Genomic DNA, 7,259 nt, shown 5'->3' on the forward strand with positions numbered 1-7,259 from the left:
CACATTTCATATTGTCTATCTGAATATGTAAAAATATGACATGGTTGCTTCATATGATCATGGGCTAGAGTAAATAATGGCTATGCGGCTATTTCTAGTCCATTTAAATAATGGCTATGTGGCTAGAGGTATCATCTCATTTAAATCTTTGTCTCAAGTAATTCAACATGAGGTACTGACCTTGGTCTATATAATCTCATTTGGTATTATTTGGTGATATTAAATTATTACTAAGGTAATGTTAAATTGCATGAGGTGTCATACCTCATTTAAATCATTTTCCCAAATAATAAATATGAAGTGTTGACCTTGGTCAACATGTATTCATACCTTGTTATTATTTGAGGAAATTAAATCTTAACAAGATCAATGAGAGGAAATTATTTCTCAAAGAACATAAATAGCAACCCTAATAATTATTTCAATGAGAGGAAATTATTTTTCTTAAAAAGAAAACAAAGTCCACCAACATGTGAATAATGTTGTGATGCTAGAATAGCTTGTGTGAACCATTTGTGTGCTTAGTTTAGCCTTAAGATTTGTTTGGTGATTGTATACCTCGTATTCGTTTATAGACGCTAGTACCGAGGAGTACCAGGAGGAGGAGGTCTACTTTGAAGAAGAAGACGAGAACTTTGACCACTGTACCAATCAAGGCAAGCTATACTCTTGCAAGCTACCTTGTGCAAAGCTCTAATAGAGCGAGGCACCATTACATATTACTTTGTGTTTAATGATCCCAACCCAAGTTTTTACCTTACAAGTTTTTGACTTGGTTTATCAAAGTTTATTTTTGATTCATGATTCACTTGGTCTAGATATGGAGTAGTACAAGAGCATCACACTTAGCCTAGAGAGCTACAAGTTAATTAGTACCCCTCATGACTAGTTGGTAGTGCTAAAACTAAAAGTGACTACTCCAGATGGGAACATGTGAAAACCAATGACTTTGAAAACCTTGGAATGATGAGTCATTCTATTGAAAGATTTTGAAGGTGAATATGACTTATGAATGACATGGTGAACTTTACAAAAACTGATGGTTGGGTTTGGATGCGATACCATTCCAATTTTTGAGTACCCCCACAATACCTGATTATGGGTAGGGCTTAACTGGAAGTTTATGTATTTTAGTATGGGTTCCCTCTGAACAAGCGTCGTAGAGGTTATGCTGAGGCTGCCTCCGTTGAAAATGAAAAGATGTGAAATGACGTGAAATGAGGTGAATGTCCGACCCAAGCCCTATGCAGTTCCCAGGTTGACGGTTTGTCTTCACTGGGAAGCCAAGCTCATGGTGAGAGGTGGCTATACTAGGATATGTAAGTGAAAGGTTATGGTTGATGATCCGCATACTGAGTATGATTATTCAGGGCTATCCCTGACGGATGTAATCAAAAGTTGTGGCACAAGTGTACAACCTCTGCAGAGTGTAAACCTATTCGAATAGCCGTGTCCACGGTTACGGACGATTGGAAAGGCCATACTGTTCCGTCATCAGACCAATTTCAAAAATGTGACATGTGATGGGTGACTTGTGACTTGAACTTGAAAGGTGAATTTGACTTGATCACAACAAAGGTGTGGGAATGACACTAATGTTCCCACTTGAGCTAGTTAGACAACTAAAGAGTCTTTTATTACTAAGTGCTTTTGAAATAAAACTGGCTTCATGCAACTGAACCTAGAGCTTAGAACCCCCTTACTATAGTTGATATTGCTTACACTAGTATTAGTTTGCGAGTACTTTAAAGTACTCATGGCTGTGTCCCTGGCTATTCAAATGGCCAGACTATGAAGAGGAGAACGAGTACCAGGATGATGGACAGCAAGACGTCTATGATAACTAGGACTACTCCTGACGTCAAGCGTTGCCTGTCGAACAGATGGACCGCGACCACTACTTCGCTTCCGCTATGTGTTTTGTAATTGGATCTCTAGATCCACTATGTTGTAAGACTGGATCATGTGATCCTCTATTTGTAAGACGATTATGGTATGTAATGAATGACGTTCTGTGATATCAATCTATTATGTCTCGCAAAAACAATATTCCTGGGATTGCGATGTATGGCATAATAGGCATCTGGGCTTAAAAATCCGGGTGTTGACAGCTAGTTTCCAGAAGTGTGATTAGAGTCCAACTCATGGCCTCTGACTACGAAGAGGGACCCTTCCCTCTCGGCCCGGTCCGAAGAGCGCTGACAGACAGAGAAGCTCTCCCAAGAGAAAACCAGAGTAAGAACACCCAAAGAACATGGAAGTGGGCAAGCCGACTACCGCAACAGAGAGCTCCCGACGAGCGCCATCAGCCGCCTCGGAACCACCATGAGGAGGACGCAAGCTGCTGGGCGTCGGCGCACCACGAAGACCGGCAAACAAGAGCATCAACCTGGCCAAGCGCAGCGTTGACATAGGAGCAGAACGCACTGCCAAGCACCACCACGACCAACCGAAACCCGCCAACCACCCCTGCAATCCTCAGACGAAGCCTCCAGGAAGGGAACGCCATCGCAATGCCGCCAACGCCCACACGAGGAAATAGGGTTTTCACCCTGGGCAGGGGTGTGGGTGGGGAAGAAACAAGGGATGTCAATGCTGCCTCCAAGGAGGGAAACGGCGCCAGGAGCATCGCCAGCGTCGTGGCCACCGCCGGCCACAGGTTTCCCCGGTCCCGAGCCTCCCGCCACCATCCAGCAAACCAGACCAAGCAGATCTAGCCATGGGATGCAGGTTTCACCGGCTGGAAAAGGGGATCTTCCAGGGACAGGCACAGAGAGCTGGCGTGTAACATCCCAAAATTTCAATAAAGAAAGAAAGAGAGTTTCCAAAATGCAAAATTTAGAACCAACAAAAACTTTTTAATACTACAAGTACTATGCATATAACTCATTTTTGATTATTGTGTTAATGTGCATTTGCCATGATGATTGCTTGTGTGTGAACCATGATGCTAAAACCCTAACCTATGATCTCATGATCACCCAATAAAGAAGGAAAAATAAAAGAGAAAAAAGAAATGGGAAAAATCAAATCAACACACACATAGGGTTTATGCCATTTTTGCAAATCATTAACCTAGACCATTTTGGATTGCACCATTGGTTCGAGATGGTTACTAAACACTTATTAATACTTTTGGAATCAAAGAAACTCAAATCAAATCAAATTTGAACTCAAAATGAGCTCAAATGCACTAATGGTCAAAAATGACAATTTTAACCTGATGCCCACTTTGAGCCTCTGTTTTGGAAAATTTTCAAACTAAACAATGCCAAATCTTTGCACCTCATCCAAGACAACATCAAGGTGTACAACTTTGCCCGAAACAACCCCTGCAAATTCTTGCTCAAATTCAAATGAGGATCAAGGCAAAGTTGCAACCATGAAACAAAATTAAGATCATACACATTTTTGTGATTTTGCAAATCAACTCAAATTTGACCGCCAACACCACCAGTAGACTTCAATTATTATGTGATTACAACCCACCAAAGTTCAATCAAAAATTCAAAAGTTTTGTTCTTGCGGCCATTGTGTCGAACAGGTTGTGTGCATGAATCTGCCAAACCATTACATGCTTATATCCAGTGTGTAATTGCCTCAACCCTCAACCCTATGTCATCACCAGACCCTCCTTGCACCCAGTAAACAATTCCATGCATTGGAGACTTGGTTTGGTGACGTTTGGAGCAAGGACATGATCATGCCGAGGTGATCATGCCCCTCTCCATGTCAACTTCCCCTCCTCTCCCATCCAACCCACCTCACCTTGTCCTCGGCATTCCCCTTTCTCCACTGATCATGCTGGACACAGCCCTGGGCCAAGGAGACAACGACAAGCACGAGAACTTGCCGTGCACTGGCGCGCCTAGACACGCCATGCCACGCTAGAGCGCGCACGGCGAGCGCCACAGACATGCACGGGCACAACGTCGCCCGGCCAACTCCGTTGACCCCTGGCTCTCTCCTCGCGCCAGCAGACTCCCCGTGACCTCAGCAACCGCGTAGACACGCCCATTGGCTCGCGCTCGACCTGTCGCCGTCGCCATGGCCGACGCCATCCGCCACGGGCACGAGGACGCGAGGACGATGACGAGCGCCACAGACCATCATTTTCAGCGCGCTGACGCTCGACGTGACCGCCAAGACGTCGCCTACTCGACTGCGTCATCGCTAGGACCGCTCCGCCACTATGTCACCGTCGACGCCGATGACCTCACTCCCGCGCCTCGGGCACCTCTGGAAGCTATAAAAGGAAGCCCTCCCGCGAGGGATTTCACACACCACTCACCTCCCCTCATCTCCCTGAGCTACCTCAACCTCTTTCCCCTCTCCAATCCTCACCGTAGCCATCCAATTTTCCGCCGGAGCCCGTGGTGGTGCTGAGAAGAGCACCGTCAATTTCGGCCACCATTGGAGTCGCCGTCGGTACCAGCTGCTTCACCGCCGTCGACAACGCCGCCGCAGCACGTCGCCAACCATCGCCGCGCCGCCAGTGAGCCTCCCACCCCCTAGCCTCCCCGCGCCAGTGGCTCATCTCGCCGGAGACGACGATGTCTCTGCGCCGTTGGATCGCGTTCTAATCCAACGCTCCTCTCGCACGCGTACAGGTTCGGCGTTTAAACGCCACTAATAGGTGGAGCCCACCTTGTCAGGCGGCCTGCTCGCGCTGGACGTGAAGTGGGCCGGCCCGTTTATTTTTCATCTGTTTAGCCCGTTAAACTTTCCCGCCTAGGCCCAACAATTCAAATTCGAATATTTTGAATTATTTAATTTGCTCACTGCATGCATTTTCAAATTTAAATAGAATCAAATCTACTTGGTGAAATTTAACCAATTTTATATATTTGGAAAGCTTATAAAATTATCTAAATAACTACACTGGTATCAACCCTAGATTATTTATAGAAATAATGTGACAAAAATAACAAGGCAGGGCCTTTTGCAATTTCAAACAATTATTAAAAATCAACCAAAAATGCTTTTGAGTTGATTCCAACTCCCAAAAATCATATTTCATATTGTCTATAAGAATATGTAAAAATATGACATAGTTGTTTTGTATGATCATGGTCTAGATTAAAAAATGGCTCTATGGCTATTTCTAGTCCATTTAAATTGTTCAAAATGAATTATCAAATAGTATGGGAGCTATTCTCTCATTTAAATCTTGTCTCAAATAACTCAACATGAGGTAGAGACCATGGTCTATTAAATCTCATATTGAATTATTTGATGATATTAAATCACTACTATTTTGGTATTAAATTGCATGAGGTGCATCACCTCATTCAAATCATTTTCCCAAATGATAATTATGAAGAAGTTGACCTTGGTAAACCTAAGTCATATATTATTAATTGAGGGAAATTAAATCTTAACAAGATTCAATGAGAGGAAATTATTTTTCCAAAGAATTAAATAGATACCTTAATTAATATTTGAAATGAGAGGAAATTCTTTTTCTTAAGAAGAAAACAAAGTCAACCAACATAATAATAATGTTGTGATGCTAGTCTAGCTTGTGTGACTCATGTGTGTGCTTAGTCTAGTGTTTAAGCTTTGTTTGGTGATTGTGTACATCGTATTCATTTTTAGACGCTAGTACCGAGGAGTATCAAGAGGAGGAGGAGGTCTACTTCAAAGGAGAAGAAGACCACTTTGATCAATACACCAACCAATGCAAGCTAATATTCTTGCAAAGTGCAAAGCTCTATAAGGGCAAGGCACCCCACATTTTACTTTATGCTTAATGAGCCCATCCCAAGTTTTCTTTTTTACTTACAAGCTTTTACTTACAAGCTTTATTGCTTTTGTTTTATCAAAGTACTTTTTGATTCATGATTCACTTGGTCTAGAGTAGAAAAGATCATCAAGGTTAGCCTAGGGCAATCAAAGCTAGTTAGCACCCCTCATGACTAGTTGCTAGTGCTAACAAATAAAATTGACTACTCTAGATGGGAACATTGTGAAATGAAATGACATTGAATGATTTTGAAGGTGAATGTGACTTGAATGACATGAATGACATGATGCATTTGATAAAAACTGGTGGTTGGGTTCGGATGCGATACCATTCCAATTTACAAGTACCCCCACAATACCTGATTATGGATAGGGCTTAACTGGAAGTTTATGTATCTTAGTATGGGTTCCCTCTAAACAAGCGTCATAGGGGTTATGCCGAGGCTGCCTCCGTTGAAAGTGAAATGATGTGAAATGATGTGAAATGACGTGAAATGAGGTGAATATCCGGCCCAAGCCCTGTGCAGTTCCCAGGCTGACGGTTTGTCTTCACTGGGAGGCCAAGCTCATGGGGAGAGGTGCCTATACTAGGGTATGTAAGTGAAAGGTTAGGGTTGATGATCCGCGTACTGAGTTACGATTATTCAGGGTTATCCCTGACGGATGTAATCAAATGTTGTGGCACAAGTGTGCAACCTCTGCAGAGTGTAAATCTATTTGAATAGCCGTGTCCACGGTTACGGACTATTGGAAAGGCCATACTGTTCTGTCGTCAGATATTTTCTTGAAAAGGAATGTTGAATGGAGTTGGTGACTTGATTTGAATCACAACTGAGTTGTGGGAATGACACTAATGTTCCCACTTGAGTTAGTTAGCAAATGAAGAGTCTTTTATGAAATGCTTATTATAAGGGTATATTGCCCCTATGTGTGGTTTTGGTAATTAATGACAACTCCTATGGACTAATGTTTTCATTGAGTTTATATGAAGGAATATTCCATAAGGCCTACTTGCTCTCCATGTGTTGGATTCAAGTATGGATGCCATGAAGATAAAGATATACCTTGTGTATTGGCATCAAGATCATCGGTATGAAGATATATATGTGATATGATCAAGAAGAAGAAATGAAGATGGAGTTCTTATGTGGAACTCAATATTATCCATGCTCTATCTTAAGTGAGTATGAGAAGATACAAGGTTGAGTTGGGCAAGTTCAAGATGAGCATCTTGAGCGGATCACATGCTTGAAGCTTGCCGTCCATTTGGTGATAGTGGACATGTGAAGATGTGCATCAATGAAGCTTTCCCATCATTGTGTATGGGGGAGCATTTGTGAGTATACACGAAGCGACAATGAACAAGTGATGGGATGCGCAAGGCAAAGGTATGACCTTGATAGGTTTTCCTTTTACCGGTCTCGAGGTGGTTGATGGGAGACCGGATTATAGGATAGATAGCCGCACTATCAAGAGGGGCTTCCGGTTGGGTAACTTGATCACATCGTCTTAGG

This window comes from Lolium perenne, chromosome 2, assembly GCF_019359855.2.
Source record: "Lolium perenne isolate Kyuss_39 chromosome 2, Kyuss_2.0, whole genome shotgun sequence".
Lineage (NCBI taxonomy): Eukaryota > Viridiplantae > Streptophyta > Magnoliopsida > Poales > Poaceae > Lolium > Lolium perenne.